The sequence below is a fragment of the Symphalangus syndactylus genome, chromosome 5 (assembly GCF_028878055.3).
Source record: "Symphalangus syndactylus isolate Jambi chromosome 5, NHGRI_mSymSyn1-v2.1_pri, whole genome shotgun sequence".
NCBI classification, from domain to species: domain Eukaryota; kingdom Metazoa; phylum Chordata; class Mammalia; order Primates; family Hylobatidae; genus Symphalangus; species Symphalangus syndactylus.
Window position 1 is genome coordinate 141,934,194 of NC_072427.2, and position 12,652 is coordinate 141,946,845.

The following is a 12,652-nucleotide window of genomic DNA, read 5'->3' on the forward strand; positions in this document are numbered from 1 at the left end:
TTCATTATCAAACATATATTAAACATCTACACTGTGTCAAGTCTTTTACTATGGGATGGGCCCAATGTAAGTAATTATTGGCTCTCTGAGGAGTATTCCTAAATGTAGTTTTTTGAAGTAACGCCAGTGAATTAGAATCTCTACACTCTCAAAAATGTTTGACTGGTATATGCAAAGTAACTGGTCACCAAAGGCAACTGTCTTATTTTAATGTTCAAATTTTCTGTTTGTTTCACCTTCTTCATTAAATTTAAACTCTTTCTTCAATACATTCTCAGAGAAGTTCTGCTTTCTACAATAGCAACACGAACAAGCTCAAATAACCTGCTTTATTAGATTTATCACAAATATCTTATCTGCTCTATTTGGCCAGAATTGTAGGTTGGTTATCACAGCATTTTCTTAGTGTTATATATTTTTCAGTGGATGTCTTCCAACGTATTATTGGGTTCACGTTATAGTACAGCATTACTCAGTTTATAAACAAATTAAGAATTAATTACTTACATTTTATTTAAACAACAGCCTTGTAGACATGTAGTATGAGTTATAGCAGCCAAGATAGCAAATCCTACAACATTCTGTTGTCTTATTAATTACCAGACATCATCTATATCTAACATCAAACAAATCCCTCATTTATAGATTAATAAAATTCTAAGAAATTTTATTGCAGTTCAATTTGTCTAAGATCTCCACATGAATAAATCTTTGCCAGAAGAACCTCTGCAGGTGTAACATACAGTGGCTAAGGGCATGACTTTAGGGGAGTAAGATAGAATGGTTTTTTTGTCTGTTTGTTTTTTGGAAACAGGGTCTTGCTCTGTTGCCCAGGCTGGAGAGTGCAGTGGCATGGTCATGGCTCACTGCAGCCTCAACTTCCCAGGCTCAAGTGATCCTTCCACCTCAGCCCCCTGAGTAGCTGGGACTACAGGTGCACACCACCATGCCCAGCTAATTTTTTGTAGAGGTGGGGTTTCACCGTTTTGCCCAGGCTGGTTTCAAATTCCTGAGCGCAAGCAATCCACCCACCTTGGCCTCCTGAAGTGCTGAGATTACAGGTGTGAGCCGCCAGGCCCGGCCAAGAGTGGATTTTTATTATGGTCCTACACTTACTTGCTGTGTGACCTCAGGCAAATCATTTAACTTCTTTAAGTCTTAACTTTTCCATCTCTAAGATGTATACAATGTTACACGTTTATAGAGCCGTTACTAAGAAAATGAAAGAAATAATGCATATGAAGCCATTGGTAAAATTCCTTGCATAAGATCTCCATAAATGTTGGTTTTAGTATCTATGTTATTTTGAATAAATTGAGGTGAAGAGGTATTATATAGTTCTTTTTTTCTTTATGTTTGAACTTAGATTATTTGTGATAATATAATCTGTATATATTTCATATAAAATTAGGTTCAGCTGTGTTACAGAGGCCTAAAATGACAGTGGCTTTAAAAATAGAGATTTTTTTTTTTTCCTTTTTCAAGTAAAAGGAGGTAGGCTGACCAGGGCTGGTGTGATTTTTCTACTTTGAAAATTTTCCAAGAATTCTGAATTCTTAGTTTGCGCTTCTGTCATCTTGAGGCTGTGACCATTATCCTCATGATCTCAAACGCTAGCTATAGCTCCAGTCACTAAGTTCACATCTTAAGAAGTAGTGTGTAAGAATGCTTGAAGAAGAAAGTGGATGGGGAAGGCAAAGGGTATTAGATCATGGCTTTTAAAGGAGGTCTCCAAACCACAGGGTATCTCCATGTATATTCCATTTTCTAGAAATAGTCAAATGTTCAGACCTAGCTGCAATGCAGGATAGAAAGTGTATTCTTGATTCTGAGTGGACATTTGCTCAGCTGAGAATCGCAAATCTATTTGCAAATCTATAAAAGAATTGGTAGAAAGCATACTGGGGGATACTGGCACACATCTCCACATTATGCAACTTGTTTTTAAAATTGACTCAACTCATTGTGGTGTAAATCTGAATGACTGATTTGTCCAATAACTTCCACCAACTTTTCTCTGCCAAGTCACCACTTTCGCTTGGGAACCAGCTCCCCTAATGATAGTTCAGTCTGATTTCTTTTACTTTGGTCACTTTGGGCTATTCAGAATAGTCTTGTTCCAGTTTGTGAGCCCTAGTCCTCTTCATTTTAAAACATTATCTTAATCTGTTCCTGCTGCTATAACAAAATACCGAGAGTGGATAATTTATAAATAACAGAAATATGGGCAGGAGCAGTGGCTCATACCTGTAATCCCAGCACTTTGGGAGGCAGAGGCAGGCAGATCACAAGGTCAAGAGATTGAGGCCATCCTGGCCAACATGGTGAAACCCCGTCTCTACTAAAAAATACACAAATTAGCTGGGCATAGTGGCACGTGCCTGTAGTCCCAGTTACTTGGGAAGCTGAGGCAGGAGAATCACTTGAACTCGGGAGGTGGAAGTTGCAGTGAGCTGAGATCACGCCACTGCACTCCAGCTTGGTGACAGAGCTAGACTCCATCTCAAAAAAGAAAAGAGAAAAGAAAAAAGGAAAAAGAAATATATTTTTCACAGTTCTGGAGGCTGGGAAGTCCAAGACCAAGTTGCTGGCAGATTTGGTAGAAAGTAGAATTGCTCTGAGAATGTATTCAATAAAGAGTTTTAAATTTAGTAAAGGAGAAACAAGCAGAAAATTTGAACATTAAAATAAGACAGTTGCTTTTGGTGACTAGTTACTTTGTATATACTGGTTAAACATTTTTGAGAGAGTGGAGATTCTACTTTCTACAATAACAACACAAATAAGCTCAAATACCCTGCTTTATTAGATTTACCACAAATAACAACATACCTGCTCTATTTGGCCAGAATTGTAGGTTTGTTATCACAGCAATTTTCTTAGTGTTATATATTTTTCAGTGGATGTTTTCTAACATGTTTTTGGGTTCACATTATAGTACAGCATTACTCAGTTTATAAGCAAATTGAGAATTAATTATCTACATTTTATTTAAACAACAGTCTTGTAGATGTGTAGTATGAGTTACAGTAGCCAAGACAGCAAATCCTACAACATTCTGTTGTCTTATTAATTACCAGACATCATCGATACGTAACACCAAACAAATCTCTCAGATTTAGTGTCTGGTAAAACTTCTCTCTCTGCTTCCAAGATGGTGCCCTGTTGCTGCATCTTTTGATGAGGACAAACTCTATGTCCTCACATAGCAGAAGACAAGAAGGGGCAAACTCACTTCCTCAAGCCCTTTTGTAAGCACAAAATCTCATTCATAAAGGTGAAGTCCTTATGACTTAATCACCCTCCGATGGCCCCACTTTCTAATACCATCACCTTGCGTATTAGATTCTAACATATGAATTTTGGAGGGACGCATACATTCAAATCATAACAAACATCTGTCTGATGCTTAATTCAAACTCTCTCACTCCTCTCTCCAGTTCAGGTTCCAGGGGCCTAGAGGAAAGAAGTGAACCCTCTTTAATTATCAGGCCCAGTGAGGCATTGAATTGTGACAGTGTGTGACAGCAGTCATGTTTCACTTCCCTTTGAGCTAAATCATTTCATCTTAAAGTCACCTGCTCTGTGGGCTCTAGAGTAACTGACGCCAAGTAGCCATAAAATGCATTGCACTGGACACCATAACTCATACACTGTAGTTCAACAACATGAGGTCAATCACTACCAATGTTAATTCCGTAAATCAGTGAGAATTCCTGTCAAACAACTTTGTATCTGCCCACTCCTTCTCCCCTTTTGCCTTTAAAAACCTGCTTGTAACAAAGACCAAATAGAAGCACTCCTCAAGGCAGCTTAAACGTGTGTCCCAGGTAGCCATCCTCAACCTTGGCCCAAATAAACTCTCTATGTTAATTGTGCCTTTGTTTCTTTCTTTAGGTCAACAGGGTGGCTGTCATCACCTGCTCTTTCCATCTCCCTCCTTCCTCCATTGCTTACCTCCCTGAGACTGAGTCAGGAACAAGGCTGAGGGATGTAGATGGTGGCACCTCCCCACCTTTCTTTTCATCATTCTCATTGTCTGGCTGGTTGCTTGAAGAGTAGTGGTTTGCCAGTGGTAGTACTGGGAATGACTTTAGGTCCTCCTGATAAGGCTCCATTCCAGGTGCTCTGTTGGCATTGGTATTGAGGACATCTGCCCTCCAAGGTTCCCTACTGAGGGTCTGCACCAAATTATAGAATCCATCTTCTGCATGCCTCAGGAAACAGAGACCCAAGGGGACCATCTGTGCCCCTCCCCCATTGAGCTATACCCCTGAGCCCTGCTCTTTGGTGCTCCTTCTCTTGCTCTGGGGCAGGTCAGCAAGCCCAGTGGCCTTAGGTGGCGGCGGCTTCTTCTCCTCCTCCTCCTTCTCCTTTTTCTTCCTCCTCTTCCTCCTCCTCTTCCTCTTCCTCCTACTCCTTCTTCTTCCTATATGTTTGCATTATTTAATTTTTAAATTTTAACTTTTATTTTAAATGTGGAGGGTGCATGTGCAGGTTTGAACCCAGCTTGTGAGCATAGTAGCCAATAGGTAGTTTTTCAACGTACACACTTTTCCCTTGCCTCCCCTCTCTAGTAGTCCACAGTGTCCATGTTTTTCCGTGTGTGCTCAATGTTTAGTTCCCACCAATAAGTGAGAACAAGTGGTATTTGGTTTTCTGTTCCTGCGTTAATTCACTCAGGATAATGACCTCCAGCTCCAACCATGTTGCTGCAAAGGACATGATTTCATTCTTTTTCATGGCTGTGTAGTATTCATTCTATGGTGTATATGTACTACATTTTCTTTATCTGATCCATCATTGATGGGCACCTAGGTTGATTCCATGTCTTTGCTATTGTGAATAGCACAGTGATGAACATACCAGTGCATGTGTCCTTTGGTGTAATGATCTATTTTTCTTTGGGTATATACCCAGTAATGGGGTTGTGGGGTCAAATGGTATCTCTGTTTTAAGTTCTTTGAGAAATCTCCAAACTGCTTTCTATAGTGGCCAAACGAATTGACATTCCCACCCACAGTGTCTAAGTGTTCCTCTTTCTCTGCTGCCTTGTCAGCATCTGTTGTTTTTTGACCTTTTTTTTTTTTTTTTTTTTTGAGAGGGAGTCTTGGTCTGTCACCCAGGGTGGAGTGCAGTGGTGTGATCTCAGCTCACTGCAACCTCTGCCTCCCAGGTTTAAGCGATTCTCCTGCCTCAGCCTCCCAAGTAGTTGGGATTACATGTGTCTGCCACTACGCTCGGCTAATTTTTGTATTTTTAGTAGAGATGTGATTTCACCATGTTGGCCAGGCTGGTCTCGAACTCCTGACCTCAAGTGATCCGCCCGCCTTGGCCTCTCGGAGTGTTGGGATTACAGGCGTGAGCCACTGCGCCTGGCCATTTTTTGACTTTTAATAATAGTCATTCTGGCTGCTCTGAGATAGTACCTCATTATGGTTTTGATGTGCTCTTCTCTGATGATTAGTGATGGTGAGCATTTTTCATGTTTGTTGGCCTCTTGTATGTCTTCTTTTGAAAAGTGTTCATGTCCTTTGCCTATTTTTTAATGGGGTTATTTGTTTTTTGCTTGTTGATTTGTTTTAGTTCCATATAGATTCTGAATATTAGATGTTTGCGAGATGCATAGTTTGTGAATATTTTCTCTCATTCTGTAGGTTGTCTGTTTACTCTGTTGATAGTTTCTTTTGCTGTGCAGCAGCTCTTTAGTTTAATTTGGTCCCACTTGTCAATTTTTGTTTTTGTTGCAATTGCTTTTGGGGACTTAGCCAAAAATTATTTGCCTTAGGCTTTGTTTTTTTTTTTTGAGACAGAGTCTGGCTCTGTTGCTCAGGCTGGAGTGCAGTGGGGTGATCTTGGCTCATTGTAACCTCTGCCTCCCGGGTTCAAGTGATTCTCCTGCCTCAGCCTCCAGAGTAGCTGGGGCTACAGGTGTGCACCACCATACCTGGCTAATTTTTGTAATTTTAGTAGACACAGAGTTTCACCATGTTGGCCAGGCTGGTCTCGAACTCCTGACCTCAGGTGATCCACCCTCCTCGGCCTCCCAAAGTGCTGCTGAGATTACAGGCACGAGCCACTGCACCTGGCCACCTTAGGCTTCTTAAACATACAACTGGGGCAAGCCATGCCCCTCTTCCCTTCTTTTTTTGCTTATTGTGGTAAAATATTTATAAACAAACATTGCCATTTTAACTCTTTTTGAGAGACAATTCAGTGGCCTTAATTACACTTATGATATTGTGCAACCATCACTATTATTTATTTCCAAAACTTTTTATCACCCAAACAGAAACTCTTTACCCATTAAGTAATAACTCCCATTTCCCCTCCCCCAATCCTCTGGTAACCTATAATCCACATTGTGTCTTTACGTAAGTGGAATTTCACACAAGTGGAATTTGTCTAGCTGATTTCACTTAACATAATATTTTCAAACTTCATCCATGTTGTAGCATGTATTATAAGTGGATTCTTTCTTTTATGGCTGAGTAACATTCCATTCTATGTATATACTACATTTTGCTTATCCACATCTTTTGGCTATTGTGAATAATGCTGTAAAGAACATTGCCATACAAGTATTTGTTTGAGTCCCTGTTTTTAGTTCTTTTGTGTATATACTTAGAAATGGAATTGTTGGGTTTCGTGGTAATTTTGTGTTTATTTTTTGAAGAACTGCCAAACTGTTTTCCATAGCATCTGCACCACTTTACATTCCCACCAGCAATGTACGAGGGTTCTAATTTCTCCACATCCTCACCAACACTTATTTTCCACATTTTTGATTATAACTGTCCTAGTAGGTGTGAAGTGTGTCTCTTTGTGGTTTTGATTTGCATTTCCCTGATGACTAATGGTGTTGAGCACCTTTTCTTGTGTTTATTGGCCATCTGTGTATCTTCTTTGGAGAAATGTCTATTCAAGTCCTTTACCTATTTTTTAATTGGGCTGTCTTTTCTTTCCCCACTCTCTTTTTTTTTCAGCTACCATAGAGACAGGAGAAAGAGGAAGACTTCTCCTTACTTTCTCAAGCCTGTGGTGTCTCTCTTTTTTTTTTTTTTTTTTTTTTTTTGAGATGGAGTCTCACTCTGTCACCCAGGCTGGAGTACAGTGGCATGATCTCTGCTCATTGCAACCTCTGCCTCCTGGGCTTAAGCCAATACTCCTGCCTCAGCCTCCCGAGTAGCTGGGATTACTGGTGTCCACCATCATGCCCAGCTAATTTTTGTGTATTTAGTAGAGACGGGATTTCACCATGTTGGCCATGCTGGCCTCAAACTCCTGACCTCAAGTGATCCACTAGCCTCAGCTTCCCAAAGTGCTGGGATTACAGGCATGAGCCACCTCTTATGGCTGTTTGCTGGTGAATCAGTTCAGGTTCTCTTGCCCCTGGGGTGGGGGCGTGGGTAGCGATGTAAGGCTCACAGCAAGAAATAGGCTTTAAAAACTGTTCCCAGTAGGCCATGCTTGGTGGTGCATGCCTGTGATCCCAGCACTTTGGGAGCCTGAGGCGGGTGGATCGCTTGAGCTCAGAAGTTCAAGATCAGCCTGGGCAACATAGTGAGACCTCATCTCTACAAAAAAATACAAAAAGTAGTTGGCTCTGATGGCATGCACCTGTAGTCCCAGCTACTCAGGAGGCTGAGGTGGGAGGATGGCAGCCCACGAAGTCAAGGCTGCAGTGAGCTGAGATTGCGCCACTGCACTCCAGCCTGGGTGACTGAGTGAGACCCTGTCTCAAAAACAACAACAACAACAACAACAACAAAACCCCGTTCTCAGTAATCTCCCCTAGAGGCTCAAAAAGATCTTAATCAGATCTTACACAAACCTGTTTCATTTATGCATAGAATAATTCAGTCTTAGAACGGGAAAGGACCATGGTTTTTATCACGTCCAACTCCATCATTTGACAGATAAGGCCTCTCAGGTCCTTCAAGGTGAAGTAACTTTGCCCACTAATTTACCATCTTAAACAGATTTTTAAAAAATGCCTGACTTATGTGTCACTCAGACTGGCTGCAAAAGTATACCTTCTTTTTTTTTTGGAATCTGGAAGAGGAGCACATTACAGATATGACCTATTTCTGATTTCCCTTCTCCATGTGATAGTGGCAGTTTTTGGGTGAAAATATTTTGTCACCAGCTCTAACATATGGATAGTTTCTAGACTTTTGGAGATCAGGTTATTTTGCTAAATGAATACAGATGAGCATTATGCCTATATAGTTCTCTACACTTTCCAGAGTGTTGTAACATCCTTACCATCAGTGAGCAGGTGTCATTATTCCTATTAGTTGGATAAGGACATGGCCAAGATAATCAGTCAACTGGTGGCAGCTTTTGATGCAGAACACAGTCTCTTGTCTCTTGTCTCTAGGTAGGTGATCTGGCTATGATGTCTGGCACCCTACTGATTACCAGCAGGATGCAATGGAAAGAACATCAGAATTTGGAGCCAGAGAACTCAGGTTCAATTCTCAACTCCATCCCTGATAGGCTCTTACCTTAAGCAAGTCACTTTGCCTTTCTAATTCTCAGTTTTCTCATCTGTAAAGTGGAGACAAAAATAGCATCTATCCAGTTTTTGTGGGACTCAAGACAGGAAATGGAATAGAGTCCTTTGTGAATATAGAGAGTTATACAGACGTTAGTGATTGCCATTATCTGGCTGTCGAGGTAGGGGGTCACTCTGTGTATTATAAATAAGACTTTGTATGGTTTAATGGGTTTAGAAGCTTACACAGAGCTTCAAAGAGCTCCTGCAGAGTAAAAGATGATGTGCTCTTCATCCTTAGGTCTTATCCTAACCCATAACCATTGTTATTTAGAATTCAACAGACATAACAAGCTAAGTCTTCTCGAAATATTCCTCTTTGTAAATATAGCTTTGCTTCTCCAGTGCTTTCACCCGCAGAAAGATGCAACATTCACTCATCTCACCTACCATTTGAAGGGTCAGTCATGGAAATCTGAAAATCTCTCTAACACACAAACCCAGTCGTGATGCTCCTATTATTAAAAACCTTTTTACTCCCTGTGGCTCACAGGATCAGGTCTAAATGCCAGGGCTGCAAATCGTTTCCCTATCTAAGTGGAATATACATATGCAAATGGATTTATTAATCAGAGGCCCATCATTACGGTACCAGCCCTTTTCTGTGCTTCCAGCCTTTCATCCTAGTCCCCCCATTTCTTTCCTACACACTGTGTGTGCTACAGCACCTCTCACAGGAAACAAAGCTCAGATGCGCTGCTGGTTGAGGCTGCCTTCTGTTCACATGGGCTGCCTCAGCTGCGTGGAGCCCTTGGCCTTCTCTCTGCCACTTCCATATCTCCCCTTTAAGACCCCACTCAAAACTACTTCTTCTGTGAGACCATCTCTGACCTCTTCTTCCTCACGGGGTGGATTCATCATTCCTTCTTTGTGCAGGGGAAAAAAAAAAAAAAAAAAGCTTTTCCCCCAGGATTCTGTCTTTTGCTCTATTTAATTTGAGATTTGTTTAGCCATTAGTCCACAAGAGTTTTGAGGGCTGGACAAGAATTGTGTTCTCTGCATCTCTGTGCACCAGTGCCCAGTACCGGATGCAGAAACAGTAGGTACTCAATTCATGTTTGCTACCATATACTGATAAGGGAAACAGGAATCTGTTTGCCAGCAATCCTTATAGCCTGGAACTGTGCCCATTTGGGTCTTCCTTCCCCTCTCCCTGAGATTAAAAATACATCATAATCCTCTAGTCATTAACTGGACATAACTTAGACAAAACAGGCCTTACTTTAATGTTCCACCCTCCAGGCCTCTCTTTTAGCCAGTTGGCCCATTGGCTGGAAAGCCAGGGCCTGTGACACTGGGTCCCTCTGTCTGATAACACTAACAAGCTATGTGACTTTAGCCCATCTCTTGGCTTCAGGTTTTGGACTGTCTGGGAGTTAGAGTAGATATTCTCAGAGATCCTACTCTATTCTGACCATTTCTCTTTTACATAGTTGATGCTGAAAAGCTGGGTGAACTCCAACCAAGGCAAATACATTTCAGCTGGAGCAGAAAACCAAGGTAGAAACACAGGCTGGAGATGGGGTGGGGGGTTGGGTAGGACAGGTGTCAGCCCAAAAGCCCTGGGGCTCCCTTCAAAATTAGAATATTGTGTTGTTATTGTCTAGTCACTTCTCGCAGCACAGAGTAAGTCCTCCCAGCTCAAACACGCCTTCTTCAGAATGCTCACCCCTCCCCCATGATGCTCTCTAACCCTGAGTGGGACTTTTTCCTCAAACCTGGTCACAGACTCCTTTAGAATATCCCCCATTAGATTTCTTGTGCACTCTTTTTCTGCACTTGCTTAGAATTTCAACACATTGCTCCCAGTGAGTTGAGAATGGAAAAGTGTAGAAGGGTCAGGTGAACTCAAGCATGTACTTGGATGAGAGCTAGAAGAGCCGGCAGAGAGGAGTAGGAAGGGCAGAACTGGTAAGAGCTCTGGACTGAAAAGGGGACATGGACAAAGGGGAGGAGTTAGGGACAAGACACATTTAGGAGTTTTACTGCAGACTTGTTTGTTTTTAATGCAGTTAAAGTTTTGTTTGTTTGTTTTTGAGAGAGGTTCTCACTGTATTGCCCAGGATGGAGGGCTGGAGTGCAGTGGCACTATCTGGGCTCATTGCAACCTCTGCTTCCCGGGTTCAAGTGATCCTCAAGCCTCAGCCTCCTGAATAGCTGGAACCACAGGCGTGCATCACCACGTTTGGCTAATTTTTGGTAGAGATGGGTTTTATCATGTTGGCCAGGGTTTTTTTTTTTTTTTTTTCCAAGAAAGGAACATGTTAGAAGAAAATATGAAGTATGAAGATTGTACACCAGCACACGAGTGAGGATGAGAATAACCCAAGAGCATGAAGTTAAATATTTCACAAAAAACATTTATATGAACTTTGTCATGTCTTTTGTTAAGTGAAAAGTAGAGAGAGACATTTACTGGATGGACTAGCTATGAATCCAATTTTTAGATAAGTCCTAATATTTGTTGCTTTAAAAGGGTCAAGGTCCAACACCCAACCAAAACTGAGAAAGACACCATCAAGGAAAGGCCTAGATTCCGGGTGCGGTGGCTCACGCCTGTGATCCCAGCACTTTGGGAGGCTGAGGCAGGCAGATCACGAGGTCAGGAGTTTGAGACCAGCCTGGCCAACATAGTGAAACCCCGTCTCTACTAAAAACATAAAAAATTAGCTGGGCGTGGTGGCAGGCACCTGTAATCCCAGCTACTGGGGAGGCTGGGGCAGGATAATCACTTGAACCTGGGAGGTGGAGGTTGCCATGAGTCGAGATCGTGCCACTGCACTCCAGCCTGGGCGAAAAAGGTCTAAAAAACCCCAGTATTTTCTTTTATAAAAGCGAAGAAAATGGGGGGAAAGAGATTGGGGGGAAAGAGATTAAGGAAAAAGAACAAAAAATGGAAAGAGGACACACAAAGTCTTGTACTAAGGTGTCTGTGGGCCAGTCGTTATCCAGTGAACCTCAGGGCAGGACTTTCTCTCCAATTTCCCAACTCAACTGTTTTTTTACATAATGAGAACAGGATAACATTGGGTAGTCAGAAAAATATTGCTCAAGATTCTACTAAAGATAAGTAACAGCAAATATATATCCAGTCCCTCGGCAAACTACTGATGTCGCATAGCAACAACTGCCTAGTTTTATTTCTGTCACACGATTGCCATAAGGAAGCTTTGAAATTAATTTTTTTAAAAATTTAAACAAACAAGGTAGCATACCTCACTGCACCCATCCAAGTCACCTGCCTCCTTCCAAAATTAGAAAGGCAGCCTCTTCAAAGAAGAGATAATTAAGGTAGTAGAAACAGAAACACAAATTTATCGGGTCTCTGCTAATCTCCACCCCATGCTATCTCATTAAATCCTGGTAATAACCACGTGAGGTGGGTTTTACTCTTATTTTGCAGATGGGGAAACTAACTTAAAGGCATTGAGTAGCTTGGTCACCCAGTTGGTAAAGCAGTAGAATTAGGATTGAAAGCATTCCCCTCACCCTTTTTCATCTGATTTGTAATCCAGTGCTTTTCCTGTCACTCAACCTACTGCAATGAGGTCAGTGGTACTGCAGCTGGCTGGAGTCCCCCTGCCACCTCTGAAGGTGTCTGGGATTGTGTCTGTTAACAGCCCAGTCTTACTTCCAGAGGAACACCTGGAAGAATTTGGACCCAAGTTTTATTCTATGGGCTGGTTATTTCATGGTATAGACCTACCTGGTAAATCTAAATTTATAATTAGCCTAATGCAAGACAGTCAGAGACAGGCAAGGGGCAGGACCTATGAAAACATAATAGCTCTTCAGGGCACTTGTGTTCTGAACTATTTGAGGGGAGTCCCTTTCACCATTTTTGGTATTGGTGTTTGCAGGCAGGTATTTAGGAGTTATTCAAGAAGTAAGTTCCCTATGTATTGTGACAATTACTTGAATCTTTTCTTTTGAGACAGAGTCTCACTTTGTCGCCCAGGCTGGGGTGCAGTGGTGCGATCTTGGCTCACTGCAACATCTGCCCTCTGAGTTCAAGCGATTCTCCTGCCTCAGCCTCCTGAGTAGCTGGGACTACAGGCGTCTGCCACCGTGCCCAGCTAATTTTTTGTGTTT